The sequence below is a fragment of the Manis javanica genome, chromosome 3 (assembly GCF_040802235.1).
Source record: "Manis javanica isolate MJ-LG chromosome 3, MJ_LKY, whole genome shotgun sequence".
NCBI lineage: Eukaryota > Metazoa > Chordata > Mammalia > Pholidota > Manidae > Manis > Manis javanica.
The window spans coordinates 6432886-6449447 of NC_133158.1; the positions used below are offsets into that span (position 1 = coordinate 6432886).

At 43.0% G+C, this 16562-nt stretch overlaps 1 protein-coding gene across 4 annotated transcripts in view; it reads right to left on the reverse strand.

Annotated features, from left to right (window-relative positions):
* ARHGEF3 (Rho guanine nucleotide exchange factor 3) overlaps positions 1 to 16562 on the reverse strand; it is a 245248-nt gene that overhangs the window by 105005 nt on the left and 123681 nt on the right. The gene's annotated exons all lie outside the window — the stretch shown is intronic.

Below are 16562 nucleotides of genomic sequence, written 5' to 3' on the forward strand. Positions count from 1 at the left end.
AACTCAGCAAGCTTCCTCCAGGCTGTGTTCACCGGGCAGCCTCCCCGGAATCTCTGCTCTCACTCCTACTCATTCGAAGGGGTTGGTTTGGAGTTTTCTAAGGAATCACATCTGGTGTGTTTTAAAAAGGCATCTGTTACAGACTGAACGTTGGTGTCCCCCCAGATTTATATGCTGGAGTCCTAACTCCTCAGGGTGATGGTGTCTGGAGGTGAGGCCTTTGGGAAGTCACTGGGCTGGATGAGGTCATGAGCGTGGGCCGCCGCGATGGGATCAGCATCCTCACAGAAAGAGGAAGAGGGCACAGCGTTCTCTGTCTTTCTGCCCTCTGCAAAGGTGGCTGGCTGCAAGCCAGGAAGAGTGGCCTCACCAGGAACCAAATCTACTGGCACCCTGATAATCTTGGATTTCCCAGCCTCCAAAACCATAAGAAACGAATGAATGTTGCTCACACTGCCCCAGATAAAAATATCTTGTTGTAGTGACCTGAACTAAGACAGCCTCCTGATTAAAAAGCAGTCCTCTGTTAGCCAGAGTAAGATACGGAACAGTGTGCATTCATGCCCCTAATTGCTTACGTCTTCTTCCACCATCCACGGCACTGGAGAGAAGGACTTGAAGCAAGACGGTTACATGAGTGAACGTGGATATTGGTCTCCCATTATTAACCAACATCTACTGCATTTACCTTCTAATCACCTACATGGAAAACCCACGGTGCTCAAAATATCACGGATCCCGATGACTAACATATACTTGCGGTGGGGAGCATTTAGTGATGTATATAAATTCTTGAATCACTATGCTGTACACCTGAAATCAGTATAATGTTGTGTCTCAACCATAGTTCAATTTTAAAAACATCATGGCTCCAGGGAATCGGGGCACTGGAGAGGATAAAATCTGACGGCTTTACTTTACAGATGTGGCAACTTTACAGATGAGGCCCAGGAGGTGAAGCAACAGGTAGTAGGTCTGATGGCTACACAGTGACGGAAGTCAAAAGAAAACCGAAGTCTTCTAATGCCTGCAGAGAAATGCCTGTCCACGACAAGGCAGTAAAGATACAAAGCTAGCCTTACACATGTCCCTCAAACCCACCCGCCCCATGGCCAGCTAAGTCCCCGACACCGTCCTCAGCAAAGCGAGGCAGGCTTCTACTGGTTGTCCGCACGGAATCTTGGTTCCTGAGCCATTCATCACTCATCAGCCATGAGAATCTTCTCAAAACACAAACCTAACCCTTGCTTAACCTCCCCCTTGCCCCTCCAGTGACCCCCTACTGTTCTTAGGGGGACAGTCTAAATGTCCAGCATGTTCTTTGAGGCTCTGCACAGTCTGGTTCCCATCAACAGCTCTAATCTAACCAATACCAGCCACACTTGCCTTTGAACCAGCATGCCCCATCCTGCCACAGGACCCTGCACATGCTGTCCCCATGCTCCAACTCTCCCACTCTCCCTTTAACTTAGCTGACACCCTCCCTTCTTTCAGCTCCCACCTCCCCAAGGAGGCCTTCCTTGATCTTTCGTGACCATGTCAAGGTCCTTGATTAAATGCTCTTACAGTAGCACGCTTCTCATTTTCACAGCTTTTATTTCCACTTGTTATTATAGTCTTATTGTGATTATTAATTAATGTCTGCCTCTTCCACTGGAATATAAATTACCAGATCTTTGCTTGGTTTATTCACCATTTTTTTCCTCTTACCAACACAGCGTGCACAATCAACATGAATATGAATGAAAGAATAAATGAGAAAAAGAATTTAAAAAAAAAAGATACAGGTAAAGCCCTCAAGGACCTTAGAAACTGGAAATGTTTTCCAAGTCACCTGTACCTCGGGAAGCTATTCAACGATCAATAATGCCACTTAACACAGACCTTTTCAGGAGAGAAGGAAATAACTCGGCATCTTTCTCTCAGAAGCGTGCTTGCTTCCTAAGGACCGCATCACATAAAGCATAATAACATTACAAAGTCCACTCAGTAAAATGTCACTCTTTCACTAACAATGTGAGACCTTCTATGAAACTTCACAAAACTGCCAGAGTCCCAGTGGCAATTTGGTTCCCTACTGTGGTTCTGCGAGATCCCATAAATCCAGCCCTTCATTATACAACACACAGCGACAACCCTCCCTTCATACCATCCCTGTTTTCAGACACATTCTTCATGACTGTCGCCAGCAGCTGGCTCATTTCTCATTTCAGATGCTCCCCCACGTTCCCGTGGGGACAGGGAGCATATGGCAGGCCTATTTCTGCAACCTGACAGCAATTTAAATTAAATTTCAGCCTCAAGTTACAGAGGGAGACCATCACTGAGGGACACAGCAACACGTAAGGCAGCCGAGGGCACGACGCGGTGGAGCGTGGGTAGGCCCGAAACCAGAGTGGTTCTCCTGGGTCAAAGAGCAGAGCGACAGCCAGAGAGTGTCAACAGCTGTGCAAAAGGTACTTCAGAACCATAATCACGAGCAAGCCCCCCTTTCTATGTGAAGGCAAAATATGAAATATAGACTGTGAAGGAAGATGATTTACAATTTTTTAAGCCAAAGTGTTTTCACCTAAACATAACATTCAAATTTGTAAAAACCCAGCCATGTTAAGATGTCTTCTCCCTTCAGTCACCTATGGGGACTTTAATCAATTCCTTGTCAAAGTAACATAAGCCAAACACACCAGGTAAAGGGACGCTAAAGGTGGTGGCTCAGCACACGGCTGCCATGACTCACTTCCCCAGGTGAGGCTCCTCCACTAACCCTGGTGGGTGAGAGGGCAAGAATTCCATGCAGGCCCCACTGGAGACCCTCTTACATTTCTAGCTTCTCCAAAGCTGGGTCTCTCCAAAGTGCTCCCTTATTTTCTTCACAGTATTGAGGATGCTCAAGAATGCGTGGCATGTGCACATTCAATGCCATTGCCAGACACATTCCAGGGGGAGGGACAGATCCTAAACCGGTAGCCCGCTGCCTTTGTAGCTTAGAATACACCCCTTCCCATGAACTGGGATCCACCAGAGATGAGTGCAACTGACACGCTTCTCTCCTTCTGTCACCACGGGATGGGCACCAGCAGTGGAGCTCTGCTCTCAGTAAATGCCAGTGACATGGAAAGGAATGGAGACTTCAAAAGGGGAATGCTTTCCATTTTGACAGAAAATTCCCATTCCTACCCTGATTCTGAGAGATTCCTGCAGCACCAGCCAAGAGGTGATAGCCCTGGCATTAACAATCCCACGTCTGCAGGAATCGTGTGTACATTTCACATTGTTTATATCCTCTTATCTTCATGCTGGTTTATTTTATTAGCTTGTAAAAGCCTGGCATTATGTTTGCTTATCTTGTTTTGTACCACAAGGTCCATCTTCAGGTAGGCCTTGATTTTGCCTCTTGGTTTATAGCTTTTCTTCCAAAATGAGGGAATGCAAATACATGCACAGAGAAAAACAGAGTCTTACAATGTTGCCAAGATAAATCCAGTTCCCGTTTACAATAACTTTCCAAAGAGCACGAACATCTCAACAGTGAAGTGGCCACTTATCCATTCACCCAGCAAACGTTAACTGGATGTGCTCTGTGCCAGACACCGTCCCAGATGTTACAGTTATGGCAGAAAACAAAATAAAAGTTACATTCTAACCCTCCTACACTGCTGGTGGGAATGTAAATTAGTTCAACCATTGTGAGCAGTATGGAGGTTCCTCAAAAAACTCAAAATAGAAATACCATTTGACCCAGGAATTCCACTCGTAGGAATTTACCCCAAGAATGCAGCACTCCAGTTTGAAAAAGACAGATGCACCCCTATGTTTATTGCTGCACTATTTACAATAGCCAAGAAATGGAAGCAACCTAAGTGCCCATCAGTAGATGAACGGATAAAGGAGATGTGGTACATATACACAATGGAATACTACTCAGCCATAAGAAGAGGGCATTTGCAGCAACATGGATGAACCTGAAGGGTATTATGCTCAGTGAAATAAGCCAGGCAGAGAAAGACAAGTACCAAATGATTTCACTCATCTGTGGAGTATAAGAACAAAGAAAAAACTGAAGGAACAAAACAGCAGCAGACTCACAGAACCCAAGAAGGGACTAGCGGTTACCAAAGGGAAAGGGACTGGGGATGGTGGGTGGGAAGGGAGGGATAAGGGGGAGGAAGAAAGGGGGCATTATGATTAGCAGACATAATGTGGGGTGGGGTACGGGGAGGGCTGTACAACACAGAGAAGACAAGTAGTGACTCTACAGCATCTTCCTATGCTGATGGACAGTGACTGTAATGGGGTATGTGGGGGGGGACTTGGTGAAGGGGGGAGTCTAGTAAACATAATGTTCCTCATGTAATTGCAGATTAATGATACCAAAAAATAAAAGTTACATTCTAGTGTGCAGAGACATACACAAACAAATGAAAAAATACATCATGTGGCAGGTGATGATAAACATGAGAAAAAACTGAAGTTGGTAAGAAGAGTGGGGAGGGCTGCGTGGGGTGGGGACAGAACACGCCTGTCTAAGAACTTCTGAGCAGCTCCCTGAAGGAACGTAAGGAACTCACATGGGCTTCTGGAGAGTGACAGCAACTGCCAAGGTCCTGGGGGTGAGCGTGCAAGGACACAGGAGGCCCATGTGGTGAGAGCATCTGGAGAAGGGAGGGTGGTGGGTGATGAGGCCCAGAAGCAGCACATGACCTCAAGGCCACCAGGAGGAGGTGGTAATGCCACTAAGTGAGGAGAGAGATGGTGTGTGCTTTCGGCTTTAAAGAACCCCTTTAGCTGCTGTTTTGAGAGTGAACAAGAGAGTCAGGGGAAAAAGCAGGGAGGCCAGGCAGGATGCCCCTGTGACCCCCCAGCTGCTATGGGGACAATGGGTAATGGGGCCCTGACAAACCCAACAGGACACGCTAGTGATGGTGTGGTTGGGTCTCTATTTACGGGCAGAGCCAACAGGGGTGCCCTCAACCCATCCCCCATTGATCAAGACTGCTTGCACCTGCCTCAAGCTTTGCAGAATTAAATCAACAGCTGAGGCATTTTGTTGGATATTTCTATTAATTATTATTTATAGAATTGGCTTTTTAAAAACAAACTTGTTCCCCCTAGAAAGACACAGAACTCCACATTCCTCTTGTTTTAAGCAACACAGAAACATCACGTTCCCCCGCCCCCACTTCCTGGTACATTATCCATTATAAGAGCTGCCAGATTTACATCTGAAAAAAACCTGTTCAACGAATCTTCATTGAGGGCTGGATACCTGCCAGGCACTTTCTTGGGCACCACGGAGACTGCCTAAAATAGACAGTATCCCTGTCTACGTCCTGCTCCATGCTCCTGGATTATTTTACAGTATTAGCAGTCATCAAGTGCGTATTTGTGCCACAGCCCTACTTGCATTATCTTACTGAACCCTTACAGCAACCCAATTATCACCTGCACCTCCCAGGCAAGGAAACCATATACAATACAGAGAGGTTAACACACTATACAAGGTTGCACAGCTAGGAAGTGGTGAGGCCAGAATACAAAATGCCAGAACCAGACCTCTTAGTTTCTGCCTTTTCCTGGACTTTAGGTACAATCCAGAACATGAGTCCCAGGGGGTTAGAGCATTTGACTGGAGAATACGAGTCCCAAGATTTGCATTCCGTCTCTTGCTTGGTCACTTTGGGCAGGACACTGAACTTGTTTCAGCTTTGATTTTCACATCTACACAATGAAATGTATTCAACTAGATCATCTCTAAGGTTCCCCCAAGGTCTAAAAATTCTAGAGATCTTCCTCTGAAACCCAGTGCCCCCAAGGCCTAATATCCTTACTGCAGGAAAGCATAGATGCAGAGCCCACCCACCACACAGTGTAATTTCTTGAGGTCGCCTTCTGCAGAAAGTGAAGCACTTCCCCAATTATACCTTTGGGTTGACCAGCTGGAAGAAAAGAGCTGATTTCAAGGATACTCTGAGGGAGAAAATGTATGTAGCAGAAGGATCTATAGCAAAATTTCTTTCTTTCAAAACCAACCAACGATATGGAATTACTCCCTAACAAAAAAGAGAAAAACCAGTCCTGGGTACAGCTAAGATGTGCCTTCTCTGTGCTTGGTTAACTGGAAACAAAATCGAGAGCAATTCCCACCTATCTGCAGATGAATGAGTCTTATATGGGATTTCTTCCAGTGTCCTTTTACCTGACACAGGATAGAGCTCATGAAACCCCAGGTGGCTGAATCAGTGCATGAGAAAGACTCTCAATGAATGTAGTCAAGAATGAATGAATGAACTCATCAATTCTACAGTAATACATATTTCCTTAAGCAGAATTTATACAGACTTCGGCCAGACAAACACATCACTTTCATCTGACAAATATACGTAATGAAAACATTAGAGATTTATTGAATTTAGTGTTCAATAGAAGATGCTAGTTTTTAAAAATTGATATTCTGAGGTGTGTGGGGAGTAAAAGAAACCTCATTTGTAGAACTGCAAGATGAAAAATTTCAGTCTGCTCAGGAAAGAACAGCAATAAACACCTTCAGGTCCCCACAGGTTTCTGAAGAGTTAACCCAAAGCTGGCATTTTGACTGCTGAAGATAAGCCCAGGCTGCAGTTTCAAATACTTCACCGTCAGTATTGGCCAGGAATGTTGCTTATAGAGAAGCCACCTGCTCCTACTGGGTCAACTCTCTCCATAAAATGATCCACACGCAGCGATGTGAGTCAGCAGGTGGAGGAAGAGAAACCAACCGTGAGAATTCTCCTGGACCCTACATTCTTCTGACATTTTCAGAAGTACCCAAGAATTTAAGTATCAATTAAGAAATATAAAAAGTTTATGCACAGTAAATGTCAGGGTGAAAAGGCAACATACCACCTCTTCTTCTCAGAGAATGAGCATCAGACAAAACCAAGAAAACAAAGAAAAGAAAAACAACTTCTGCTATGGACACCAGGAATATACAGCCTGATCAAAGATAAAGCTGGGTGCAATCACATACATCAGTTAGGGGAAAACTCAATTAGCTGCGAACAGAAGCCCGACGGGACTTTCTAACCAAGATTACTTACATAATATTCAGGTGAACACACTGAGGCTACGTTTTAGAAAAAAAAAAATCAGCAGCAGGAGTATTTGTGAAACATTATTTCCTAGTGATTTTTTACTGCAAATAACCTCAGTAAAAATAGAATTAATGATAAACTATAATTTTTTAAGGCAGTTGAAATGTAAACTTTATTAACATAACAAACTTATTCTTTGCATTCACAAGTACAATTTTTTTTTCTTTTACTTGTTTGTTTTAACCATCAGTGACACAGAAGGAATATATTTCTGGATATAATTTTTGTTTTGGATATAATTTTAAAAGTTGCACACACCTTGATTTAAATGAAGCATACATGATGGAGACCAAATAACGTCTCCTCTTCTAATTTTCACAGCCCATTCGAATATGCATTTGGTAACAGTTTGGTTTTTATTTGTTTGCTTTTCTTGGTGCTCATGAATGGAAGCAGGACAAAAGAGCATAAGAATCTGAGCCGTGAAATGGCAATTTAATCTTATTCACATTAGTATTAACATAACAAGTGTCCACAGGCACTTTTTTTGCATCTACCTTTACTCTTTGCTCTAGAGTGTGAAGACAGACATTGTTTGTAACAGGAAAATACTGGAAACAACAAAAGTATTCCTCAATGGAGAATCATGTTAAAATCACAGAGAATCATGTTAACATGAACAATAACCCATTTGTTTTGTGCAACAATAAACAGCAGTTAAAACAATGAGGCATGATGCCCTTCACTAGGTAAATGGATAAATCGACTGTGGTACATCCATTCAACGGATATTATCAGTGCTAAAGTGAGTTCCAGTCCATGAAAAGATATGGAGAAGATTAAATGCACACTATGTGAAAGAAGGCAATTGGAAAAGCCAATTGATATCCTGTATGATATACTGAAAAAGGCAAAACTATGCAAACAGTAAAAAAGATCAGTGGTTGATATTGCCAGGGCCTGGGGGAGGGAGGGAAGAACAGGCAGAGAACAGAGGATTTGGGGGCAGTGAAACTACTCTGTGTGACACTGTAATGGTGAATACATGTCATTATTTGTCAAAACCCACAGAACGTACAACACTGAGTGAATGCTAAATGTAAGCAATGGCCTTTGGGTAATAATGACATGTCAGTGTAGGCTCACTGATTATAATAAATGTGCCACTCAGGTGGGAGATGCTGATGGGAAGGGGGTCTCTGCATGTGTGGGGGTGGAGGTTATATGGAAACTCTTTCTGCTCAATTCTGATGTGAACCTGACGCTGCTCTAAAAAATAAAGACTGTTTGAAAGGGGGGTGGGGGGAAGCAAGCTGCAAACAAAACAAAACACCACCACTTAGGTCCTTAAAAATGTACCACAAACTAACTTTTTATATCTATTTGTATGTCTATCTATACCTAAATATCTGGAAGAAGATTAAACCAATAACCAAGATTATACCCGAGGAGATCAGTAGTACTGGGGGGATGGTCAAGGGGCAGTCAGCCCTATCTCTGATGTTTCATCGTTTTCTTCTTAATGATGGGAATGTATGCAGTGCTGCTTGTGTAATTAAAATGGAAATGTTTTTTTCTCTTTAAAATATTCATTTTATATTTTATGCTAAATACAAAGCAAATTACAGATATCATGACATTCTATCCTGAGATAATTCAGAATTCATCTCTAAAAAATAAGAACATTTTTCTACCCTAAAAACTATTTTTCTAATAGTGGGAAAAGGAGAAATGATCTTCTACTAAAATATTGGGTAATCCAAAGTCATCTAGTTCAAAAAGCTAAGCTGGTCTCAAAAACAAAATTCTAAATACTAAGTGTTGAGAACGGATTTAATCATTATTACAAGGTCTTCCTAAAACCACTATTATCCCTGTCCCTTACTTTTATATAAAGTTTTATCTTCTTCCCTTTAAAACATGAACTACCTCACATATCAACAGGTCAAAATCAATCATATTTGCTGTATTTTTAAAATTTCAGTCATTTGAATTACAAAAGTAACACAATGCAAAAACTCACCATAACATACAAGTGTCCTAAGTATGAATTCTTAATCTAGAATCCTTATATTCCCCAAGGGGTCCATGGAAAAAATCCGGGGTAGTTGTGAGCTTGGATCACAAAATATAATCTTTATTTTCATTAATGTAAGATAAATTTTAGCCGAAATAAGCAGGCGAAGAGAGGCAACAAAGGGCCAAGTAGTTTATTTGAACGCACCCCCGGGTGATGTTCCGCGGCCTGGGTATTACAGGCCGGGGAAGTCACACCTGTCAGGGAGGTGGGGGCTTATAAGGGGTTAGGAGGGGGAGGAGTGGGCAAGCTATCCTAGGGGGCGTGGAGAGGTATGATTGGCTAAAGGTGACATAATAGACAACTAGAAACTTTTTTTCCTTCCAAGAGGGAGGAGGCTGACATCCGGGTCTTAGTTGGCACATCAGAAGGATGGAATTCAGGAAGATCTGTCCCCTTTCCATATAAGGCACAGGCCTTGGGGTCTGGTCTGTTCTCCCCCTACGGCATCTCTGTTCTGTTTGCATGTCCTTGTTTTTCCTTCCTCCAGCCTAACAATTAACACTGAAATTTAGCATTTTCTTCTAGTATAAACGAAGGCTACAGATCACAGAAGCATGAGCAAACTTATGACCTTGTCACTACAGAAATCACTGTATTTTCAAGTCACAGTGTAATTGGTGCAGGTATCTCAAGATATTATTTACTCTTATCTCCAGGGAGGTGTATTAGTTATTAGACTGCTGCCAGATCTTGTTACTTAATGCATGAATTAAGAAGCACCTATACAACTCTTACCATAATATGTCATTGAAATATTTTGATAATGTATTTTCAATATAACTAGTTTTGTGGTAACCTTGTATTATTTTATTTCAAGCACACATAAACAGTCTTCTGGGGGGAATGGGTATTCCTAGGTTTCACAAGAACCCTGGCACTTAATCTTGCCTTCCCACAGTTCCCTTCTCCCAACATAACCACGATCCACAGACAGAATGTTCTGCATTATTGTTTTACGTGAACAAATATACATAAACAGCTAGGAGCATAATTTATTTTTTATGTGTTCTGTAACTGTGTTTTACACTTAGACATTTTGTAAACAATTTACAAGTCTGTAATTCAGATATTTGTGCTGTTTCCAGCTTTTGGCTGTTATTTTTTTAAATGCTGTAATAAAACTTGTATATGACTCCTTGTATACTGGTTTTTGGGTTTTTTTAATTTTCATTATCTGTTTTATTTATGGAACATTGTGCCACCAAGGAATAGCCTCAAATTTAACTGTAAAGTTGATTTTGTAACATTAAATCAATGGCAACAATAGCTGGTAATTTTTTGTGCTTATGCCGGGCCAGGTCCTAAGTGCTCTGTTTAAATTAGCTCATTTTACTCCTGACCGCTGGAAGGCAGGTGCCCCAGCACAGTTCAGCCCACAGATGAGGCACAAAGGGTCCTCAGTCTCTAAGCTTCCGAACTTTGTGATTCCGCTGACAAGCTCAGACACAGAGGTGTTCTTGAGGCACGAGAACTCTCATTGAACAGGGGCCTGTCCATGTCACTGCGAAGGGTAGGGATAAAGGCAGTGATGCGCTTTGCTGCATCCTTAACTTCTGACAGTGTGTCCTGAAGCTCCTTGGAATTCCTTTGTCACTGTTGTTTTCAAGAAGTAGCTCAAAGAGAAGGGATCACAGCCATTATAACCCATCACCTAATCCATTAGGCCAAAGACCAGATGAAATATGTCTATGTCGATGACACGCAAGTCGGCTGGCAGAGATGGTCTGGTTGCAGCAACCTCGGATGCTGCTGAGGGTCTCTACAATCTAAGGCCCAAACAGTTTCACAGGCAGTGAGAGCAGATCATAAATCCACCCATGCCAACAGGTTCAATATAAGCACTAATGGAGACCCAATCTCAGGGGCCTGGGCTCCTCAAAGATAAGAGCATTATTAAAAAATCTCTCATGTGATTCATCAAGGCCTCATGCTGGCCAGGGCAAGGCTAATCTCCCCAGTTAGCAAGTTCCAGACCAGACCAGGAGAGACAAAACTGCAGAAATGGTTATCTTTTTGAATTATCTGGACTCTGCTGAACAGAGATAAAATTATCCTGCTGGTATTCTGTGCCTGGTTTACCATCACCTAAATCGACACAGGGAAGCCTCCCCTGCCTATAGCAACTCTCATGCTTTGGGTATCCACGTATCAGGATAAGTAACTGGAAAGCGCACAGGTAATGGGGATTCAGGGACGCATGTCATAAACCTCAAAGGAGGTTTGCCAAAAACAGCTGATTGTCCTACTACCACCAAAAGCCACAGGGCCAAATGCCTTCTCGAGGCATATGGGGCAGCTGTGCAATCTATCATCTTGCACTTGAACCTACAATAAGATGGGACTTTGAGCAAATTGCTTACCTCTCTGAGCCTCAATTTCCTCATCTTCAAAAGGGTATGAACACACTATGGTCACAGGACCTCCCCACACAGGCTCAGCAGGGGCCCAGTGATAGAGTCGGAAGAAAGAAGGGCCAGAGAAACCTGAGCACAATCCCCCCACCCACTCTGAGTTTCTGTACAAGACACTCAACTGCTCTGAGCCGCGCTTCCGCTTCTCACGGCCAGAAGGGGTATAAACCTGGTCACGGGTTTAAAAAATACTCATATTCCTTTTAGCCATGAATCTCATATTTTATTCTTTTTATTCTACTGAAAAAAGTTTTCACAGAGATATTCTTGGATGCCTGTCAGTGTTATTTATAATAGTAAAACGTAAGTGATCCAGATATGCAGTGAAGGATCGCTTAAGTAAATTGGGTACATCCATTTGACAAAGTATTCCATAGTTATCAAAAACAATGTTCTTGGGGAATATTTCAGGATGTGATGACAGGGTCTCAATATAGTAAGTGAAAAATACAGGAATAAATGAACATGTGCTATCCCAAGTTTTAGAAACTGTGTGCTTACATAAACCTTAAAAGCTGGCTGAAGATGTATGTGCTACTTAGGGCCACATGTGTGTAGCAGGTGTACAGACAGGCAAGGGGACATGACTCAGAAGACCATGTGGTTTTCAAGGGCCTTCCGCTTTGCTGTCAAGGGTGTATTTCTTCAGTTGCATTGGTTAACTACATGCAATTTCACAGTATTTTTTTATACCATGTTATACGTCTATAATATTCATAATGACAAAATTTTAACATGCCAGGAAGGTATTATATACATATATCAAAACATAGCCATTGCTTTGAGGTGTGATTATCAATGAATTCTACTGTTCACACTTTCCAGATTTTCTACAGAGAACATACATGCCTTTTCATCTTCTATGCTGTTTTCATCACTGGCATCTATTTCGATGCCCACCAAGGACACATTTCTTTTTCCTGGAGAAGGATGCATGGTGCTAAGCAGCGCCCTCCATCGGGGGCACAGGTGGCTCTTCAACCAAGGACCCTTCCTGGGGCACCAGGAACCCCAGCTATGCACTCGGGCATCTGTCACCCATTAGAATTTCATCTAGAAAAGGGCTGTGGGGGAAGTTCTGTCCCTGAAACCATCCCACCCGCATCCTCTGACGTGACAGGTTTGTAGGCGGCTGCTGGCAGCATTCTCTACTCTGCAAATTGTTCTCAAAATATAGGTTGCTTTTTTTTTTCCTGGAATAATTTTTGTTCTGTCCTGCCCAGAAGCTGGGGGCTCAGCTAGTGGAGTGGCTAAAGTGGTGGGAAAAAATAAAGACCAAATATACCACCAACTTGTGTGGACTCTCCAGTCACAATTCATTTTTCACCAAGTACCAGGGTAAGGGGGTCAGGGGAATAATTCTTTGGAGCTATGTCCCTGTGCCTTAAGACCCTTCTGGATTTCCTTTCTAAGAGGAACTCTTAATCTGGAATCGTAGGCTGGGCTCCATGGGGCCCATGAAATCACCCATCAATCCTGCAAAATATTCTCAAACCCAGTGCTATCACTAGATTCCCAAAGAGTCCATGATCCCCCAAGCAACTGAGGACCCCCTGTTCTGTACAAACAGGTTCTTTTCTTGGCTTAGCTGCACATATTTGGCCCCTAAACCCAAGTTCAATAGGAGGTTAAGGAAAACTCCCTGCCACGTACCTATCAGAACTGTCCTCTGAGGCTTTCAAATAAAGCAAGACGTCAGTGGGAATGTTTGGTGTTATTCACTGTCACTCAGACACCCTGAACGTACTTTTTATCCAAAGAGGAAGATTTCATTTGTGTTAACATTTCCCAACCTTATGTCACAGATATAGTTCTTTAAAAGGGTATGTGCGCTGATTCTGCAGTACATTAGGAGGGCTCACTGGGTTTTACTTTTGTGTCTAAAATCCATCAACCGTAGGTCTTTACCAAGAGCTCCCTGTGCGCACAGCACTGGGCTGGGACTCAAAGGCAACTTGAGCATGATCGCCAAAAGACCTCTTTCCCCTCATCCAGCTATTTCTTGTTCAAAGCACACAACTGATGAATATCTTTCCACTTATTAAATGGAATCAAAATCGAGAGTTACTCATAGTACTTCCCCAAACCTTGCGTCCTCAGGTATGAGTCATCCGTTGGAACCCATCTTATTTGCAGGAACTTTCCGGTACACGTAGACACAGGCTCAACTCTTCAGTGATCCTGGTGGTTAGTTAAGGGAGTGTGACTCTACTGAATATCACCACTTCAAAACACCTTTCAGCCTACAAAGCCCATTTATTTATTACAACAGTTAATTTACTGGACTGAGATGCAGGCATACCTTGAGGATATTGTGAGTTCCCCGCCAGACCACTGCAATAAAGCAAGGGAAATAAATGTTTTGGTTTCTCAGTGCACATAAAAGTTATTTTATATTCATACTTACACTATTCTATAGCCTATTAACAACATACACACCTTAATTAAAAAATACTTTTTGCTAAAAAATGGTAGCCATCCCCTGAGCTTTCAGAAAGTCATAATCACGGATCATGGATCACCATCACAAATAATGAAAAAGATCGAAATGCTGTGAGAATGACCAAATGTGACAAAGATACCCAAAGTGCACAAATGCTACTGGAAAAAATGGCTCCAGTGGAGCTGATGCAAGGTTGATACAACCTTCAAAGTGTAAAAAATGCAGTGGCTGCAAAATGAAATAAAACAAGGTAAGCCTGTATCTGTTTAAACACTGTTGCCTTTATGGCAACAACGCTTCAGTGCCTGCTAGGTGCGTGGTGCTGAAAGCCAGGGACAGCTCCTCCATGGTCACGCCTGCATCTGCCCACACCCCATTACCTCTAAATGACGTGGATCATCGGTAAACCTGCAAAGCACCAGTTTTCACGTCCCCCAACAGCTTCTTAGGTCTCTTCTAACTTGTACAACTGCTACACTGCTATGTGACAATAACCAGAGGAAACTCTGCCCTGGTTCTGGAATTTGTTTGCCAAGATTCAGGACAATTGTCAGGCAACTCAGAATGGCATTTGGCCGTAGCTGAATCCCTACACGTCAAGGTAGAATTTCTTTTCTGTAAGAGTCTCTTTACTGTGACAAAACATGATAACATTTAAAAAAAGAGAGAAATAGCTTCAGCCACTGGAAAAGGAGGAAAGACATCAAATCATTCATTGTATATTATATATAGATATGAGACTTAAGTCACCTGCATGCAAAGGCAAGGTCACTGATGCTGATCACCACACAAACCGAACCACCTCTTAACTGCAAATAATCATTTCACCCAAGAGAGTTTAGTGGTTCTTTGATGAAAAACTTAGAGACGTGTTTCCCAAAAAATAAATACAGTTGAGGGAAGATGTAAGCATCTTCTTAGAAATGACCCCGACTGAAGTCTTGCTCACATCACTGCACTTCCCCGGGCTCCCCTGCTGCACTTTCACAGTGAGGGGATTGGAAAACACGATGCCTAAGGGCGCTTCAAGTTCTGAAAGTCAATGATTCTCATCATTTCAAAATGATTTCTAATGACTTTCAAAATTAAAAACATTCAAACACAAACATCTTGTGGCTGAGAAGGGAAGCTCCATAGACTTCCCTTGTCGGTAATAAAACATGCAGTGAGCAAAATAAAACCCAGGAGAATGTCACGTCTTTGTCTTGGTACCACGGCAACCCAGAGAGCTGGCCCAACTCCGTCAGCCAGCTCGACTAAGGCCTGGAGCAGACACCATGTGGTGAGAGACACACGTACTTTAATCAGACGCCAGATCAGTCATCATGTCTGTTTCCATCATAGAAAACTCCATAACAGTTAAAAACAACTAATAGACCATTGTTTATACCGGTAAACAAACGTTGTCAGAAAACCTGACAATCCCTGTTCAACAATGTTTCAAACTTTTACAATGGTTTTACAAGACTTGATCTCAAGCCTCTGTCTTTTTTTTTTTTCTAACAAATGAGGAAATAGAGGCCCAGACAGGGGGAGTGACCTTCCCAAGGTCACATCAGTGGTTATAGGGAGAGACAGGACCACAGTCCAATTCTTAATTCTCAGCATAGAAACCCTCTCATCTCATAGTTGCTTTTCTGGTCTCTGTAGAGGAGAAAGACCAGGACCTAATTTTAGACGGATCCACCGTGCACGATTAAACTCCTAGGAGGTGTAAAAGATGAACAGACACACCCCAGGCCCCAGATAGTGATGAGAGCACCAGAGGCCCAGGTAGGCTTCCTAAGTGCGTCAGCAAGGAGACACATCGGACAGAGGAAGCTGTTGAAATTAAGTGTCCAGGACATGGCCTGGGAAAGCCAAGTTTTTACCACTGTCACCACCAGCATTCAACTACCACATCACCTGAACATCTTTTGCAAACTTCTGCTTTTAAGGAAAAATACAAGACTCGCATCTGGTGGGTGCCTGGTATGTTCCAGGACACCTGTGTGATGGTATCACTTCTGTGGCTTTATTGGATTCTCAGAACAATTCTGTTAGGGTAATTCTTTTCATGCCTATTTTCCAGACGAGGAAACAGAGGCGAGGAAAAGTGTCACACAAATGGTAAACGTAGGCTCTGGAGTCAAACTAAGATCTGTTGACTCCAAACCCAGTCACTCAGCTGTAGGCTGCTGGAGTCTCCTTCCGGCCTTAGGGGGCCACCTGCCGCCTGAGCTGGGCCAACTCACTGACTTCCCCCAAGGGGACAAACATCTGGTCTACCTTCTGGAACCAGCCTCTACAACAGCACAGGGGAATTTATCTAGATTCTACTTAGATGCACTGAATTCATCACTCATTTTATGAGAGGAGAAACAGGGGCGATGAACAATGTGGGTTGGAAGTTTAAGTTGGCCACACAGCTTTCTCCAGTAAAATGAGACACTTTTTGAAAAGGAGTTATTCCCCCAAGGTCACAGCTTCCATAGCTGGAACCTGGAAGCCCCCCCACCCCCACCCCCTCAGCCATAAGCACACAGCGTATTCACAGGGTCAGAGCTGCGGAGTCCTCG